Below are 20,304 nucleotides of genomic sequence, written 5' to 3' on the forward strand. Positions count from 1 at the left end.
AGTGGGAATATATTAAGTGTTCAATTCATGTAGGGAAAGAGAGATGAGAAGTGTGGGTTACACAGGCTAAAGGGTGTGCCAGCCACATAATTAAATGGGTGTGAATAGAGCAGAAGCAATTTGTACTGAAATATAAACAAATCCCACCATTAACAAAGACCTCATTAGTGCATGCCCCCAAGAGTAGATCCAATCCCACCATATGGATCGAGAAATCTCTCCCGTTGGTTGCAAACTCAATTGACAAGCATCACTGCTGCCTTCCATTCTTACCAGGGAATTACAAGATATTCTGCAGAACTTGCTTTAAGTAGCAATGCATGTTAGTGATTTGCCTGACCAATGTTTGGCAGCCATGATGCTGGACCATTTCTATAGCTAAAAGGGACTAGCATTTGGTGATCCAAGGCACCAGCTGCAAAGCACCTCCCATTCACATCCACATCAAGGCAGAGGGAATTCTCCACATTAGACACTGCTTTCAGCACATAATCAGTGTTTTCTGGAGGGTGATTCTGCCTTTCAATTGCTACTCCAGGAATTTGATTATAAATCACTGTCGATTTACCTACATCATTATTAACATCCTTTCCCTGAACTCTTACTACTAGACAAAATCACGTGCATGTGTAAAAGAATCTCAAATTTAACTTGTCAAAAAGCAAATTCTTTGATGAATATGACCTCCTCAAAATAACTACATAAATACGTAAGAAGGTATTTCACTGTGAATCATGGTATTGGTCTCTACAGGACGCCATAACAAAATATGCCAGATTGGGTAGGGCAGAAACTTAAGACCACAAAGATGCATGATGGTATTTTACCAACATATTGGGAGGTTTGAAGTCTAAAGTTAAATCTATTAAAATTAATTCTAAAATTAACCACTCACATTATTAGGGACCCACCCTTGTAGTCCATTTTACCTTAATTCCTTCCTCAAAGCTCCATCTCTAGGTACCAGGCCAATGGAGCAGTAGATTTTAATATACTCCTTTTTGGGACCCAGTTACAGACACAGCAGCTAGCTGTGGTAAACTATGTCACCTTTCATACAAGCAATCTCACCAAGCAAGACCTTGACATCAACATTTAACTATATCTCCCACTGAACTGACTGCCGATCCTTTTGGCTGTTTTCATTTCAATCCAAATTCAGCTGGCCTCTGCTCTCAGTGGATAAGTCAAGGCTGGAGTCTCATCAGCTTTGATTTTTATGATGACCCTATTTTCCTGCCATTCCTTCCCTTTCCACCCCTGTCTGCCCCAATCTCTTCTCTGCGCAAATATTTTTGAACCTTTTCCCAACCTTATTTCCTTCCTGGGGCTTCCCTGGTGGCCCCTCCTAGGCAAATCCTGTGCCTCCTTCAATTTATACAATTTTCATCTGTGGCCCCCTTGGAATATGCTGATGGTCCACAGGGAGTCTGTATGGTCCCCCTCTTGAAAAACATTAGTCCACACAGACATCAAAATATACTTTTGATAAACAAGTAACACCAGGCACCTTCTCAGAGTGACCATTACTTTCCATCCAACTGAGAATGAGATCCTTTCTTGTCACCTAAGCTTAAGAGACTTTGACTTCCCTGCAAACATTTTTCCCCACTGCCCCCTCACTTGCCTCCCCTATAAGCACACTGCACTCCCTGCTCTCACTGTCCCTTGGGTCCTTGTATTTAGTCACCCCTCTTCGTTGAGGTCTATTTTCCAAAATAGATATGACTCTTTCTCAATGTAACTCATTGAGTTCAATCTCTGCTCAAAGACAGCCTCCTAAGAGACCATCCCTCTTTGTTTTGATTAAAATGACTGCTTACCTGACTTTGTTTCCATAGTACATTCCATGCTACATAACTTAATCTATTGATTTATTTATTGCGTCATTATCTATTTTCTCTAGAAGGAAGATTTTAGAAGGTGGGAACTTCTACTCATCCCTAACTCTTCTCTTCTGACTTCTCTCCCTCCTTTTCATTTTCCTATAATTCTACATTTTTTATTAGTGAAACAGCATGGGGTACAGTTGTTGACCTTACACGTTTTTGTACTTGGGTTTCAGTTATACTATGATCAAGTACCCAACCCTCCACCAGTGCCCATTCTCCACCACCAATGATCCCAGTATCCCTCCCACCCTTCCCATACCCCCATCCCATCCCGCATCTGTGGCAGGGCATTCCCTTTTGTTCTCTCTCTCTCCTTTTGGTTGCTGAGGTTTGCAAAAGGGGCACTGAGTGGCAAACATGTTCGGTCTATAGTCTACTTTCAGCATGCATCTCCCATCCTGGGAGGATCCTCCCAACACCCTTTACTTGGTGTTCCCTGCTCTGTCTGTGCTGCCCTTTTCCCCAGCATGTGCGGCTGGCCTTCAAGCCATGGAGTAAACCACCTGTAAATTATCTCGACTATTGTAGTATGTTAGTCTCCTATTTTGTTACTTTATATTCCCCAGATGAATGCAATCTTTCTATGTCTGTCCCTCTCTTTCTGATTCATTTCACTTAGCATGATATTTTCCATGTAATACCACTTGTATGTAAATTTCATGACTTTATCTTATCTTTATCTTTTCAGATGCCATTGGGCTATGCTAGCACGCAACAGGGATGAATGGAGACGTTACTGGCACCCGCTCGAGTAAATCGATGAATAATGGGGGATCAAGTGATCAAGTGATCTTTTCTAACAGCAGCATAGTACTCCATTGTATAGATATACTAAAGTTTCTTTAACCAGTCATCTGTTCTCGGGCACTCGGGTTTTTTAGAAGTTAGTTATTTAGCAGCTGCTTTAAGTATTTAGCTGTTCCCTCATTAGGTGCATATACATGTAAGAGTGTGATTTCTTCCTATTGTACATATCCCCCAATAAATAGAAAATGGCCTTCATTATCCCGTCTAATCTTTTTCAACCTGAAATTTATGTTGTCGGATACTAGTATGGCCACCCCAGTTTTTCTGAGAGAGCTGTTTGCTTGCAGGATTGTTTTCCATCCTTTAACTTTGAGTCTGTGTTTGCTCTGATTGTTCAGATAAGTTTTTTGTAGACAGCAGAATGTTGGTTTCAGTTTCTGGATCCATTTTGCTACTCTGTGTCTCTTGATTGGTGAATTTAGACCATTGACACTGAGAGAGATTATTGTCATGGGGTTTTGTACCATCTTTCTGTAGGGGTTGGTTGTGTTTATAAGTGTTTTCCTTCTTATCTTACAGGAGCCCCTTTAATCCTTCTTTTAGGTTTGGTTTTGAGTCTATGAAGTTCCTGAGCTGTTGTTTATCTACAAAATGGTGTATAGTTCCATCGAGTTTTAGAGAGAGTTTAGCTGCATAAAGTATTCTTGGTGAGGTGTTCATTTTATTGAGTTTTTTCCACTATATCCCACCATTGTCTTCAGGCTTGGAAGGTTTCCTCTGATAGGTCTGCTGTAAATCTAAGGGGTGCTCCTTTGTATGTGATATCCTTCTTTGACCTTGCTGCTTGCAGTATTGTGTCTCTGTCCGCAGCATCCATCATTCTGACTATGATATGCCTTGGAGTGTTTTTATTAGGGTCTCTTTTAGCTGGCACCCTTCTGGCTCCTTGGATCTGGATGTCTGCATTCTTAAACTCTGGGAACTTTTCAGCAATGATTTCTTTGACTGTGGCTTTTTCATTGGGGTTGCCTCCCTGTCCTTCCAGAACTCTGATGATTCTAATGTTGTTTCTCTTGGCATCATTCCCTAGGTCTCTGATTCTCCTTAGAGCTATTTTGAGGTCTTTTCCCATTGTTTATTGTTCCCTATGTGATTTTTGTTGTTCATCTTCAAGCTCACTGATCCTGTCTCCAGCTGTATTCATCCTACTGCTGAAGGTATCTACTGAGTTTTTAATTTTGTCTACTGAATCCTTTAGTTGTGACCCTTCTTTTTGCAGCTTTTTTATTTCTGCTCTCATTTTTTCCTGTATTTTCTCTACTATCCATTCTACTGTTTCTTTCATTTCTTCCTTTAGTTTTCTGGATATCTCCTCCATTGATTCTTTGAGTAGTTCCTTGAACATATTATGCATTTCATCTCGGAATTCTTTATCAGAGAGAGCATATTTGTGGATAACCCTGGTTGGGGATTTGGACTCCTTCCTTTGTCCTCTCCTTGTAGTGTAGATTTTCACTGTTTCTTCATGTTGTTTTGGTTGTCTGGAACCCTGGAATTCACTAGCACTGTTCCCTCTTATTGTGGGAGAGGATTCTGAATAAGGTCGGTGGATGGTGGTCACCCTACTCCCTTTATAGAGTCTGACCTTCCTCTCAGGCATTATTCTTTGGCTTATGATGGGCATCAAGTGAAGCTTTGGAGGAGGTTCTCTTTAATATTGGGCTTGTACAGCTTCTTGGTACTGGTCTTTTGTTACAATTGGATTAGGCCAGTGGATTGTTGTTGTATTGCACTTGAGGCGACCAGGATTTTTTCCACAGAATTAGGTGATAAAGGTTGGGATGAAAGTTGAGTGTGCTGGGAGTGGGGGATATAACTTTTTTATTACATTTTTACATTATTACCACTCCGAGAAGGCCAGGCCCACGTTGGGGAGGCCACGCCCCCTACGTGGAGGCCACGCCCCCAGTAGGTCCCAGGGACACTCCCACCCAGGAACTCAGGCAGGTGTTCCCCAAAGTCTTCTCTGGTTGCCCAGCAGAGGGAGTCCGGAGCAGCGGGAGGAGAGGGTACCTGTGAGGGGCACGGGAAAGGGGAGCCCCAATATAATTACTTCTGCCTAGAATAACAAGCCATTCCATCATTTTAATTAATAGACATCAATTTAAGTAATATATGCTGAATAAGTCACTGAATTTAGGTCATTGGGGTTTCTTGGTTTGTACTACAATGCTATGATCCATGTTACATCAATGTTACTTTAACCTATAACTTATTAATAGCTAGACTTTAAGATATCTTTGGGTTATGATAAAAACATAAAACTCCTCCAGATGTAAAACCTAAGCCTCCAAATGTCCTCCTATTTATTACTGTATTTTGTTGTCAAATTAATTTTTACACTAGAAATCAGAACTTAAAAATGTGGACCACGGATAAAATGTTTCTTCCTTATAGGTTAGCACAGTAGTGTGCGAATTCTTGACAAAAAAGTAAAAATAACTAAACCTTGATAACTGCATAGAAATATGTCCTGGTTCACATGAGTGTAGGCTCTTTAACGATTATAAATTTATGAACAAATCACTGTAGAATGTGAACTTTTTACCGGACTGGAGAACCAAGCCGACACCTAGCTCTGGTGAACTCAGAGCAAGACACATATGTTCTCCAATTTTGCTAGAAATTCTTCAGAGATATCACCAGGGATCCTGGGAATGGAGGCAAGAGCTCTATAATGATGAAAAGCAGGTGATGATTTTGTAGATCACCACCAAGTACCCTGGGATATCAGAGAAAGATAGTAAATATCATGTATTTCATATGTGCTTTTGTTTTACCATCTATCTTTTCTTTCAAGAGACCTGCAGGCATATAAAGCAAAAAGAGTGTGGAAGACAGACATATGAAAGCTGCATGACTAAAGTAAGATGTGATGACCTAAATAATTTTGCTTGGAGGCACCACAACCTCTTGACCTCCCAACATTAAAGATGGGTCTCTAAAGGGATTGAGTGAAGAGGATTCTGATGATTCTACTCTACAGAACACCCCTCCTTTCATCAGGCACGAGTGTCTTCCTTCAGTAAATAACTGTCCTCATGTTACATGAGTAAGCATTGAAAAAACATCTGCTATCTCCATTATGCACAAAATCTGGGGAAGAAAGGTGTCAGAAAACAGAACAAACAAAGACACCTGAGGAACACACATTACGAGAGGTGATATCCAAGGAAACAGAGGCAAAGTTCAGAGAGTTCTCGCTTTCTGCAAAGAAATTATTGACAGAATGATGGCTCTAAAGAAAAGAGCTTGGGAGATACAGGAGTTCAAAGAATATTTAAGACAGTGTAAGGAAATAAAATGTAAGCTGGCAGAGCTCAGATAAGATGTATGAAGGCAAGAGATATCAACAGAAAAATTAGAATTGCTCCACATTAAAAAAGTCAGGACCAGAGAGAAAAAATCATATAAAAATAAAAATTAGCAAAGATATTTAAATAATTTTCATTATAGGCCGGGAAACAAAGTAAACTCCAAATGAGGATTAATGGGTATTTGTCGAGAAGAGGACTGGGAGAAGAGAAATAAATGAGAACAGAAAGGGTTCAACAAGATAATAGAGAAAAAAAAATACTTTCCTGAAATAAAGACTGAAATCTTCAGATCTTGTCCCGGGGAGACAAAAATGCACAAAAAGATCAAGAACAAAATGGACTGCAGCAATGTATTGAACCTCAAGGATCAGAAGAGATATTATAGATATCCAATAAAAGGGGGAAACATTTAAAAGGAGAAGATACAGCTTGATCTTCAATTTATTCAAAGCAACACACACTGCAATGGAACAGAACACTGGCTCACAGTGTTTCAAAGGTAACAAACGGTTCCACAATAATTTTGGAATTATTCAACTGGCATGAAAGAAAGATATTTTCAAGCTCACAAGAACAAAGGGATGACAACTACCAGGAAGCTTTCCTTAAAATCACGGATCTGGCTGAAAGGTGTACCCATATCAGCTTGTAGTTGTTTCCTTTTTTAAAGAAATGAATGAGAGGTTAAAGATCAGAAGATAGAGAGAGAAAGCTTTTTATTCAACAGATCAGACTGAAAACCAGTAAAATCAACAAACCACTAGAACTAATAAGAGGGTTCTGTGAGGCTGACAGAAAAAAGAGCAAATTAGAAGAAGTGACATTTATCTATAACAGTGAACTACTATCCATGTAACTAAGAAATGAGGCTCCATTCACAGTAACAATAAATGTGTGAAGGGTCATGAAACATTTTAATGATTTTTAAGTCACTCACATAGAAGTACATTAAACCTGCTGAATGTCTTTAAGAAGACATACCAGAAGGGTAATTAAGACCTTCGATGGAAACACTGAATATTAATAATTTGGTCCTTCACTAATCAATCTGCGATTCGATGCAACCAAAATTAGAACTTATGACATCATTAGAAACCCAACTTCTGTGGGTTTTGATAAACAATCTAAATTATTCAATATGCCAAACACAGTAACAACAAAGTCTCCAATGGAGACGTTACTGGGCCCGCTTGAGCAAATCGACGATCAATGGGAGGGAAAAAAAAATTTCAATAAAATGTCAAGAAGAGCCTATTCAACACTGAAAGAACAAAGCAAAGATAGAAAACTCACTCTAAAAGAATTTTTAAAAACATGCCAAAGTCATACTTGTAAGTACAATTTGGTGCTTGGGTGAGAGAGACCATGTCATTATGTATCTTTCCTGCATGAAAAAGTTAAACTTTCACTATGAAGAAAAGTAAGACTATATTCCTATCTAAAATCTTCTGCCATAGTGAATTTCCAACCAAGAGATATGAATTAAAGTAAGGAAACTGAAGGGACTAGAGAGATACTACAGCAAGTTGAGTAATTGCCTTGCATGCAGTCAACCATGGTTTGGTCCCCAGCACTCATTTGGTCCCCTAAGCACTGCCAAAAGTGATCCTGAGCACAGTGCCAGGAATTAGTCTTAAGTACACTGCTGAGTGTGACCAAAACACAAAAACAAGAAAATTGAAAAAAAAATATTATGTAAAACTGTTGCAACCTAGCAATGCAGGGGAATGTCTTAAATACGAGCCTCAAAGCATTGACATAAATCATAACTGATGAATTTCATTAAATAGAAAGTCTGAATTTCTGCTCAACTAAGGACCCATTGTGTTCACAGAAACAACAGCAAAATGATAGGCTGGGAGTGAGAGAAACCTAACATCAATCAGAGAATATAGATTTCCAAAAGTTGCCATCATCCAACCAAAGCAAGAAATCCTATAGAAAAGAGGCCAAGTGTGTGTATAGGTAATTCAATGAAGCAAAACATGTAAGTCTAGTAAACTCAAACTCATTAGTATTTTGAGAAATTTAAAGACTATGAGCCATTAATTTTAGCCACCCGATTGACAAAATGGGATGGCTGTGTAACGGCAGCTGTTGGAGAGATGGGATACCACCCTTAGGACAGATAAGGTTTACATAGTGGCAGGCATTCTGCAGGGCAACACTAATTCGACAAATCAGTGTGTTCACTTCTACTCAGGCAACTCCTAGATTTAAATTTCCAAGAAGTTTTCCTAGGGTTTCATGGGGCTCAGTACAAGCATACCTATTTCAGCATTGTCAGTGGTGAATGAATAACAGATGCAAACTCAGTTTTCCTGCACTTCCAGGTATACAGCCCTGAAATTAGAAAATAAAATGTGGAGAAGCGACCACAGATCAGGTGGGCTGCTGTCCTGGTCTAGTAATAAACAGGCCCCTTTTCAGTCTCAAAACGTGTCTCACTTTAGACACATTTAGTCTCAGATTGGAAATAAACACAACAGACTTGATTGCATACACAAAAAACCATGGTGAAAGCCTAGACTATAACATGCTGAGGTGCAAATGCAAGAAATTCAATGAGAAGCTCAGCACAAGGTAACTTAAGTCTAATCCAATATTCTACATGGTCTAAGGGAGCCAATATTTACGCATCATACATATTACAAAGATCACCAATAGAGCTGAGAGAGGAAAATGAATTTGGGAGATCAGAATAAATAATAAAATCAACAATTAAGTCATGATAACGTTACTGGAGCCCGCTTGAGTAAATCGATGAACAACGGGATGACAGTGATGGCATTAAATTATTTTTAAGAGGGACTACATTACATAAAACAAAGAGCAAGACTAAGTCACCCCCCCACCCCGGTGCCGTGTAATCCCATCAACGGCCAAGACCCAGAGACTATAAAACCCAGCACCCGGAAGCGGGATAAGACATCTTATTATCTCATTCTTACTCTGGACAACCTGGCAGGCTACCGAATGTAACCTGCCCACACAGCAGAGTCTGGCAAACTCCTCGTGGCGTACCCAATATGCCAAATACCAGTAACAATGATGGGTCTCATTCTCCTAACCCTGAAAGAGCCTTGAATGTGGCACTGTTTAGAATCTCAGGGCTAGGACGAAGGAAAAGTTACTGGTGCCTGCTCCAGGCAATCAATGAACAACAGGATGATCATGATCTTGATAAGCCATTCACTAGTACTTAAAGCAAAAATGGTGGATGGAAAGAAGATGGGTGATGCTTGTCATGTCTAGCCAACACGAAAGAGATCAAAACTCAAAACTTAAAATGGAAATACAGTGAAGGAAAGGCTATACTTGAAGAGTCTAGTGCCTCACGTTTATCCTGTGCATTGATTATCATTAGTTTACAAAATTGCAGAATTTGGAGGGTATAGTTTAACACTTCTAGATGTAGACAACACTCACTCTACTCATTTAAATATTCCTTGGCAATGATGAAACCATATGGGTTTAATATCCCCCCACACACACCCAAAAATGAATGGTATAAACATCAGTAATGTAAAGCCTAACTGTGTAACTAGTAAAACTAGTGGATGTTGCGGCAAAGAAGGAAAAGTGCCCTAACCTCATTTTTCATATTAGGAAGTCAGCAATGTTTATGTTCAAACGTAAGATATACGAAGCTTTGTGATTTCAACTTTAAAGTTCTTCATTCACTGTTATTCTTAGTATTCTTTCCTTTCTATAAACCTTGGGAAGAATTGAATTTCGGTGTCTTTAGTTTCATTCAGCATTTTTGCTTAACTTCAATGTAATGTTCAATTGATTAGTTGATATTAAACATAGCATATATGGAATAAGACAATCTCAATTTATTTTCATCCTACTTAAAAAAAAATCCAATCTTTGTTATCTGCTAAAGGCTGTGGAAAATTTGCCCCCTAACAAAAATCTCAAGGATGAGATATGCCCCTAGGTAAGTGAGTTTTAGGTAGTAGAACGCAAAGGGTTTGTAAGTATACACCCAGGAAGGAATAACATAGCAGGAAAGAACAGAATAGATAACAAATATCCAACAGCTGCAAAAATGTACCAGGAAAGCATAGAAAAAGATTGTTTAAGGTCTTTTTTTTAAATTTTATTGAATCACCATGAGATAGTTAAAAGCTTTCATGTTTGGGTTACAATCACACAATGATCAAAGCCCATCCCTCTACCAGTGCACATTCCCCACTACCAATATCCCTGGTATACCCCCCACTTTCCCACCTTCCCCCTGCCTCCATGGCAAACATGATTCCCCATAATCTCTCTCTACTTTGGGGCATTAAGGTCTGCAATACAGACCCTAAAAGGTTATCATGTTTGGTCCTTTATCTACTTTCTGCACACATCTCCCATCCTTACCGATTCCTCCAGCCATCTTTTTCTTAGTGATCCCTTCTCTATTCCAACTGCCTTCTCCCCTTTGATCATGAGGCAGGCTTCCAGCGATGGAGCAATCTATCTGTCCCATGTATCTACTATCCTTAGATATCAGCCTCATGTTATGTTGTTTTATACTTCACAAATGAGTGTAGTCCTTCTATGTCTGTCCCTCTCTTTCTGACTCATTTCACTTGGCATGATACTCTCCAGATCCTGGAACCACGCGGCCGCATTTGCGGCCGCGCAACATCTTTTCAGAACTTTTTTTTTATGACATCTTATTGTCTCATTCCTACTTTGGACAAACTTGCAGGCTATTGAATGTAGCCTGCCCACAGGGCAGAGTCTGGCAAACTCCCCGTGGCATACCAAATATGCCAAATACCAGTAACAATGATGGGTCTCATTCTCCTAAAGAGCCTTGAATATAATCTCAGGGCTAGGATGAAAGAGACGTTACTGGGGCCTGCTCGAGGCAATCGACGAATAACAGGATGATGAAATGAAAATGAAATGATACTCTCCATGTCTATCCATTTATAAGAAAAATTCATGACTTCATCTCTCCTGACAGCTGCATAGTATTCCATTGTATAAATGTACCAACGTTTCTTTAACTGGTAATCTGTTCTAGGGCACTTGGGTTGTTTCCAGATTTTGATTATTGTGAACAGTGCTGCAATGAACATATAGGTAATGATGTCATTTCTACTGTACTTTTTTTTGCCTCCTCAGGATATATTCCCAGAAGTGGTATTGCAACATCATATGGAAGCTCAATTTCTAGTTTTTGAAGGACTGTCCATATTGTTTTCCAGAAAGGCTGGACTAGTGGGCATTCCCAGCAACAGTGAAAGAGTGTCCCTTTTTCCCCACATCCACACTAGCACTGGTTGCTTTTGTTCTTTTGAATAGTGTCAGTCTCTGTGGTGTGAGATGATATCTCATTGTTGTTTTGATTTGCATCTCCCTGATGGCTAGTGATGGGGAGAATTTTTTCATGTGCCTTTTGGCTATTTGTATTTCTTTTATGAGGAAACTTCTGTTCATTTCTTCTCCCCACTTTTGATGGAGTTGCAGGTTTTTTTTTTCTTGTACAATTCTACTAGTGTCTTGTATATCCTGGATATTAATCCCTTATCAGATGGGTATTGGGTAAATATTCTTTCCCATTCTAGGGCCTCTTTCTGTATTTTGGTCACTGTTTCTGTTTAAGGTCTTTTAGACTCAGCAGCAACATGGGTAAAAATAGAATAGGAAAATTTCTGAATGCTTTCTGATTGCTTAGTGTAATCCCCCAGTCTCTGATCTCCACGAAACTACTGAATGTAGATGTGCTCAATAACTGCCCCTAATGTCTCTGTCAACAATGGTCCACTTGTTGAGAGCCTGGGCTAGTGTCAGGGAGTAAGATTTTATTGAACAAATGACCTGCTTATGTGATCACTGAAGGCTTCCTGGGTGACCTAAAGCTTGGACAGTCCATGCACATTGGTTTGTCTCCTTTTGTATTTGTTTTTCTCATTCTTGGTGACTTATTTTCAATGGATGTCTTCAAAGGTACACCAATAAGACTGGCATGAGACAGAGGGCAACATCTGGAATGTAGCGCATCTAGTATTAGGAAGGATTAAAACTGAATGTGTGTTGGGGCTGAAGCGATAGTACAGAGGGTAGGGCATTGTTTGTCTTGCGTGCAGCTGACCAGGGTTCAATTCCCAGCATCCTGTATGGTCCCCTGAGCACCACCAGGAGTAATTCCTGAGTATAGAGCCAGGAATAACCAACCCCTGTGCATCACCAGGTGTGATTCAACAACAACAACAACAAACTGAATGTGTGTGTTCATTTTCCTGCTCCTTTTTTGTTGTTTAAAATTTTTAAGAAACTTACAGTGTAAGTACAGAAATTATTAACAAAGTTATTATTAATAAAATGACTAGAAGATTGAGGGGAAGGTGACAGTGACATTCAAATTGGTGGTTACGTTATTCAAGTCAAGATTTTCCTCCCTTTGTTTCCCTTGCTGTTAGTGTGTGATGACGAAATGGTGGGGGGCGGAGGGGAACAGGATCTGCACACATTCAAACAGGTGCCTGCCAGGAGTCACCCCTCCAGTCACAAAGCACATTCAGCATACCTCTCATAAAGAGAGGTTCACTGTAGCTGTGTGGTTCATCCACTTGCTCACAGAGCACTCACACAGTTTTAGCTGCAGTGCTCTCCAGGCCCAGCATGATTTGAAATCTCATGGCTGTGCATCAAACTTCACACCCTCACTGCAGCACTTGGTGTCCTGGCTAGCTGAGATGCAAGATGTGCTCAGCACATATGGGCATTACAGAGAATGGCTCTTTGGGACTCATGCTTACAAGGTGGAAGCGTTTGCAACCCTTGTGCCCACGTCAGAGGATACTGATGCATAAAAGTTTGTATGCCCGGAGCTCTCGGTACCCTAGGCTAATAGCAGAAAATGGAATGAGAACTTGCTGTTCTAAGAAGACCTTGTTGGAAAACTCGACCTCTTTTTTTCCAGATATCGAATCAGTCACCCTTTGGATTTCAGAAAGACAAAGTTCAGCCAGGATCCACCCTGCCTTTCCCCACACAGGACAGGCATGACCACCAGAAATAGTGAAGGGAAATAATGTCATATTTTCCACTGACAACCTCTCTTCTGCTCAGGACACACCTCATTACATTTTACATTAAAAGGTAAGGTTCACCAAAATAGTGTCCATGACTGATGCACCAGATTGCCATAGAATTCTCCAGCAGAGCCCGCAGTATAGCAGCCTTTGATATCTGTAGTTATTTGAGTTAAATGAAGTCTGACATATTCCCACATGGAAATAGCAAGGAGAAACCTATTATTTCAGTCTATTAAATTTAATTCATTGTGTATGTTTTCCTTCCTTATCAGCAGTTCAAATTAATTTTTCTCATTGTCAACAGGCTGATAGTCTCCCACATCTTTAAATCCAAGCACACAATATTTGCTAGGACTACCCATACCCACGGGTGTGGAAAACAACATGTTCATTCCATTAGGTCTTAGCAAGGCTCTAACAATTACACAAAATAATTTATCCCTTGACGATCAGGTACAGCTGTATCCTAACTCCTCCTGTCAATTTCCATTTCAGCAGCAGAAATTGCCACGCTCTCGGGGGAGGCATGATTGGTTTTCAGTTACACACTGGGGGTCCAGGTGGAAGCCATCGGAAAACCCTAATGCCAGCATCTGGGTCACTCGTGTGGCAATATAGCGCTATTGGAATGTATCTCACAAGTACTTCTTCAAGGCCACAATAATGTAATCATTGTCACAGGGTGGAGGCAGAAATACCAGCGATCTCTCCATTTTCCACCTCCCAACCTGAAATAATAGTGGTCACCATCTAAACAGAAAGGCAGCATTTTGTAGGAAAATAAGTGATAACTGCAGGTAAAAAAGGAAAGCTTCTCGTCCGATATCAAAGATGCATTAACGGCAGGCACAAAACTGCAGCTTTCAGAGATAGTTTCCCCACTTGTATAGAGTCTGGGATCGAAGCACATTTGTCATTGTAAAATCAGAGAAAACTCCTAGGATACTGTTTTTTGAACATTACTACTCCATCCAACATCTCTCTGAAATGAAAATGATCTTCATTTGCTCACCTGCAAAATGAGGAAATTGATACCCTCTCATTCCCCCCTCTTAAGAGTATTCTGAGGACAAATGGAAGATAATGTAAAAGAGCTTTCTGAACAAAGGGTCTCTATTAATTCAACACACCACCATCGTTATTAACACCACCTATACGTCAGCTTCAACTCCTAAATCTAGGGCCTTTGCAGACATCTATTATTCAAATCTCATTTTTACAAAAAAAAATCCCATATTCTTAGTGCCTAATTAGAGGTGGGCAAACTGAGACCTAAAAAGAACACGAAATTTCTTCAAGGTCACACAGTGGCAGAGCAGTTTAAAAAAAAACAAAAACAGCAGTATTGATTCCATGCACAGTATCCCAACAGACACAATGGCAAAGAAAAACTCAGAACCATTAATATCAGAAAGAGCCTGAACCAGCAGCTTTCAAATTTAAAAAATAACCAATTAAAACTACTAGCCCAGCAAAACTCTTAGAGAAGCCTTTTTGCAGAGAGCATATGCATAAATCACTTTGCTGCCACTTCCTTAGTTCCGTTTCTTGATAGGAGGTATGTTTCCTATTGCAAGTAAATAAGAAAGAACTTCTCTGCATAGACTTCCTGGTGAGCTTCTTCTAAAAGGGCTTTTAAGAGTTCCCAAATTTCTCTATGAAATAATGAGGGACCTGACCGTGTGACTGTGTCTTGATTGGCAATGTCAATTTAGATTAGGACATGATAAGTAAATCTGTTCCTCGCGTGTGACACCCTCAATTCATTTTGATCTAAGTGATTTTCAGAGTGTTTTAATAGTTTCCTGGATAGTGAAAACTTGGTGTTAATGAATGAATGGTGCTGAGTTACATTTTGCAATTAGTCTGGGAGACCTTCAACACAAAAACTGAAGTCCATAGGGGATGTAGCACTGCACTGTAGCACTGTCCTCCTGTTAAGTTCATGGATTTGCTCAAGCGGGCACCAGTAATGTCTCTATTGTGAGCCTTGTTACTGTTTTTGGCATATTGAATACAACATGGGGAGCTTGCCAGGCTCTGCTGTGTGGGTAGCTTGCTGCGATAGCACAGCGGGTAGGGCATTTGTCTTGCACATGGCCAACCCAGTTTCAATTCCTCCGTCTCTCTCGGAGAGCCCGGCAAGGTACCAAGAGTGTAGAAGATGTATGAAGGAAAAATAGTGTGTTTTAGTTCCACACTATTTTTTAGTCCTCAAAACTGAGGACCCCCCACTCTAGTTCCAGCCGGTGATACACCCTCCTTGCCAGCCTGCATGACAAGAAAATGTCTAAGCTACTTCTTCCCGAAAATGCTTGGTATTACTTGTAGAGTATGGGAAAACCAACTGGAAAAATGGACCCCCTTTCAGCATCCACATGCTGTTCTTCTTAGCACTTTTTCATTTTGATGGAAGTCTGACTGCTCCTGTTTCCTTGCATGGTTTTGATGGATTTAAACAGCAGCCTGTCTGTCTTGGGGGAATTCTCTCATGTGATTACATGGGATGTAAAGTAGCAATTACTAAGGAATACATTTGTTTCACATTAAAGATATTTCAGCTGCTTTGGGAGATCATTCTCAAAATTTCAGAAACGTTTCCATCATGTTGGATAAGCATTATTTACACCCTTCTTTGGAGGGTGCCACCACAACTGGTACTTGATTGTGTAATTTGGAACTTCAGATCAGAGGTGTCTCATCCAGTGTGGTATTTCCTGAGTGGCAGGCAAAGAAGCTCCCTAGGTTTAAATTCAGTCCCCCCAGTTACACTCAATTCCACCCACTGATACTCACCTCCACCATGAGCTGTTTGTGGGGTTGGTTGGGTGTTGCTCTCTCCCCAGTTTCTTCTGTATTATCTATACATACATCTTTGTAAGGATGCAGTTCTCTAATCATTAACCAATGATTTCATTTACCTTCAGAGATAAATACTGACAAGGTATTGCTTCACTTAGTCAGGTGGCAAGTGGCAGATGCTAACTAATGGCTAGCTGCATGTTGCTAGATGTTGAATTACTCAACATCTTGTCGGGCTTGTTGGGCATTTAATGTCAAAGGAGAAGCTTTGCAAATATTGTCTTTCTTTTCATGTCAGTCTTTGTATTTAGGAACAAAGCTAAAGATACAGATGGGAGATCCCCTGATCACAGTCCCCAAAGTACATTTAAGTACATTTAAGTACAGTTAGGTACCTTTAAGATATAAGGCAATGGAGTTGGCATCACAATTGTTCCCCAGATCATGTTACAAGTGACCACTGGGCAAAGTTCGGAATACCCTCCAAGAGCAGAGTGAGGAATAGTCTCAGAGCATTGCACAGTGTGGCTCAACATCACTGCTCTCCCCTGCCATGCCAAGATACAAGGCTCTGTTGAGAACAGTTGAGAGGGGTAGATAGGGCATGTGTTAATCCACTGGAGTTACACTCCAGCGACTAAATCAGGCATTTCCGTTGCATGGATGGTAGCTCTCACACAGGTCTCACACTTTGGGAAGCATATTCTGTTCCCTGTGCCTTGAGCCACACCAAAAGCTTTGCTGATTCATATAAAGAGTATCTCAAATACTTTGTCTTGATGACAGTCATGGTTTGCTCCTCCAAACAATGGTTGTTAGAACTGCTTACTCGTGGTTTTCAAGAAATATGGCCCAGACTAAAACATTTTAGAAATACATCTCCCCTTGCACAAACAAGGTCTGATAAATACAATAACCTGCACCCAGGAGCTCTGGGGACAGTTTTTGTCTACAGACCTGGCAATGAGGACCAATGTGGACCTGCAGAAAAAAAACATTGAATGCTCACCTCAGAATATGTTGTTTCTTAGCCTGGGGCACTTTCTGGAGAGGTCAAGATTTCAGTTCCTAAAAAAGAAAGGGCTGGGACCTCATCAGATATGCTGCTTGGATATGCTTCTGCTTTGCCCCTGCTTGATCATAAATAACAATATTCTCTTTATTGTTTAAATAACAATAAAGAGCCCTTTAAATAACATTATTCCAGGAAAGCTTTTTCAGTGAAAAACATTAAGAAGGAGTTTCCCTTTAATTCACTTTCTAGGACAAGAATGATCATAGATAAGGTGCTTGCCTTACACAGACCATGTTTTGATCTTTGTCCCTGAAGGTACCTGAGCACAGCCAGGATTGGTCTCTGAGTGCAGAATCAGGAGTAACTTCTGAGAACTGCTGGGTGTGGCACAAAAATAAAAATAAAAATTATAATATAATAAAATAAGCCACTTCCTCTGCATGTGGAAATGTCTCACCTATGTCTATTTAGACTGCCCAATGTTGCCAAATAAAAGAGAAGAATGTGACATACATGTGCACACACCTGATAAGACAGGCTAGGTGGAAGTTGTTTTTAACTGGAAGCGATGGAATTCCAATCCATCATCTCATATTTACTGAGTGCCTGCTAGGTGCCTGGAATCATGAAAATACAAGATATCAGAAATTGGCATTTCAGATAGCACCTAAAATAAATCTCCAATCTAGACAGGAACAGTGAACTAACTGAAACCTGCTGTCTACAGAGTGAGGTTAAGGTACCCGAGGGTTGCTAGAACATAGTTATTTATTATTCCAGCTTTCCTTGAAGGGGAAAACTTAGGTATTTGCCATATAGGTCTTTAACAAACAGGTATGATTTATGATACAGATATTTGGTTTTAAGTCTAAAGAGAACATAAAGGGGAAGAATGAATATAAGTAAGAGTATAAGGAGAACCATGAAATTTCCCCTTTCTTTAAATTTTGCTCCATGAACCAAGTCCTCTGTTCCTTGATATTTTGCTTCACTCACTGTGAAAATTCCAAACTTCTTTAGGGTGGTTTTGTGGTGCAGTGTAGGGTAATAAGTCAAGGTCATCAATTGCTCAAGTCCTAATCAACCAATGAATTTAACTGGTCAGATGTGATGCTTTTCTAGGTCTTTAGTTTTCATTACATGCACCGGGGTTACCATATCTAACATGTAGCATATTAATACTTGACAAAGCAATAAATAGTGTGCAATAGGTTGTTCAATTGAGCATTGGCACAACAACTCTTAGGATTGAGTAAAAAGCCATATCAAACTTAATGGCTTTAAAAAGGGACACTTTTTTCTCCAAATTCTTCAATCTTTGCAGAGCCCAAGCTGGAGGGGTGCATTTCTGTTTGTGTCATGACTTCTGGAATATCTGAGATGATGTTTTAGACATTTTTCAGGTATCTTACCTGGAGTGGTTGGAAAAGTTGGAGGGAGATGGCCTCTCCATGAGACCCCCTGAGCATCATCACAGTCTCAAGAATCAGATGTCTTATTTGCCAGCTGCTTCCAGGGGAGAAGAAGGCATGGAAGATCACTTCTACCCATTCTAATAAGTCAAAAGGCTGAATGGTTCAAGAAGAAGCATAGACTCCATCTCTTGATTGGTGGATGGACCTGATGCATCCATCTTCGGAAACAGCTCTCAAAACTCCACAGAGTAATTTGAGAACCTTAGATGCTCTCTCTCTCTCTCTCTCTCTCTCTCTCTCTCTCTCTCTCTCTCTCTCTCTCAACAGTCTTCACTCCATGGACACAAAGAATTTTCTCCAAGGAAAAAGATTGAAAGAATGGCAAGGAAAAAAATGGCCACTCAGTCGGGGGTAAAGCCTTTAGGAATGGGATTAAAGAAATCAAGGTTGAAGAGAAACACATTCCTATCTTGGCACACCCTTTACTATGGCCAGCATTCCTGGGTTTAGTGACCTTTCTTCTCACCACTGCTTCTAATGTGGCCCAATATTGCCAATTGCCTTTGCACAGTCCCATTACAAGCAAGGTTCAGTCAATAACTTCTCAGCATACACATCTAACCGGCATCCAGGCCTTTTGTTGAAGTGACAGGAATTTCTACCTGTCCATGACAATAGCCAGTATATAAGAGTAAGCCAGTGTCTTAATTATTACTTAAAATAAAATAAAATATCAGGCTCTGTTCCATTGAATATTTTAATTGAACTGGATCAACAGCATAAGAAAAGATGTAGTCAAGAATATGATGATTCACATCTTGGCCACATGGTAACACAACTAACAACTGTGGCCCTGAGAAGTCCTATCCATGATATTTCCCCCTCCCCAAAGCTGGAATGATATTTGAGTCTTCATTAAATGGCTCCTTAAATAAGGAGGCAATATGCTCTGTTCATTAAACTCTTAATAATCTTGGGTTGAACAGACTAAAGAAATCACTAAAAGAAAGCCATCAACCAAACAAAAACAATCTTTCCACTTCTTCTATGGCTGTTTTCCTCATCGCCTCGTTCCACCTAAGATGAAAAACCATAAGTTCTTTGTGTGTAAGGCAGCAAATCTCTGATTAAAATTCTAAGGAGGCAACAGCAATGTGAAGGCATTTTCTCTTAATGAAGTCTATTATAAAATATGCGTAATAGGGGAAGGGCTAACTAGGCGACAAATAAATAAAAATAAATGCTAGAGGAAGACATTTCTTACAAATGCCAACAGTCCTCAGAAAAATCCTCCTGCTCTAAGCATCTTCTATGCTCTGACTGAGAGAAGGGAATTTCTCATTCCATTAACAAATTCTTGAATCCATTTAACAAGAACTGGGTGTTATAAATGGATGAGGAAAAATCGTAAGAGTGTCCTTCAGGGTGATTGTGGAAAAGGAAATAGTCTATGATCAGTCAATGGGGTATGGGGAGAAATGGCGGCACAGAGTATGGGAAGGAAAACAGCTGGGAGAGGGAGCACAGAGGAGAAGAGAAAACAAAGGTGTGGGCTGGAGCGATAGCACAAGTAGGGTGTTTGCCTTGCACATGGCTGACCTGGGTTCGATTCCTTTGTCCCTCTCAGAGAGCCCAGAAAGCTACTGAGAGTATCCCGCACACACGGCAGAGCCTGGCAAGCTCCCCGTGGCGTATTCTATATGCCAAAAACAGTAACAACAAGTCTCACAATGAAGACGCTACTGGCGCCTGCCCAAGCAAATCGATGAACAATGTGAAGACAGTGCCACAGTGCTACAGAGCTACAGTGCTAGAGTGGGAGATTCGCCAGACCCTCCCCTGCAGGCAAACTTGCTTTGCTATTTGGTATAAATAATTGTAATAATTTAAAAAATTGCTGATATTCCTTAAGCATGGATGAAAAGAAAGCCACAAAAAAAAGAATTCCCAATAGCAATGGTTATGCTAAGCATAGATTATCAATGGAACCTGCAGCAATATTACAGTTAA

The sequence above is a fragment of the Sorex fumeus genome, unplaced genomic scaffold (assembly GCF_029834395.1).
Source record: "Sorex fumeus unplaced genomic scaffold, SorFum_2.1 ptg000008l, whole genome shotgun sequence".
Taxonomy (NCBI): domain Eukaryota; kingdom Metazoa; phylum Chordata; class Mammalia; order Eulipotyphla; family Soricidae; genus Sorex; species Sorex fumeus.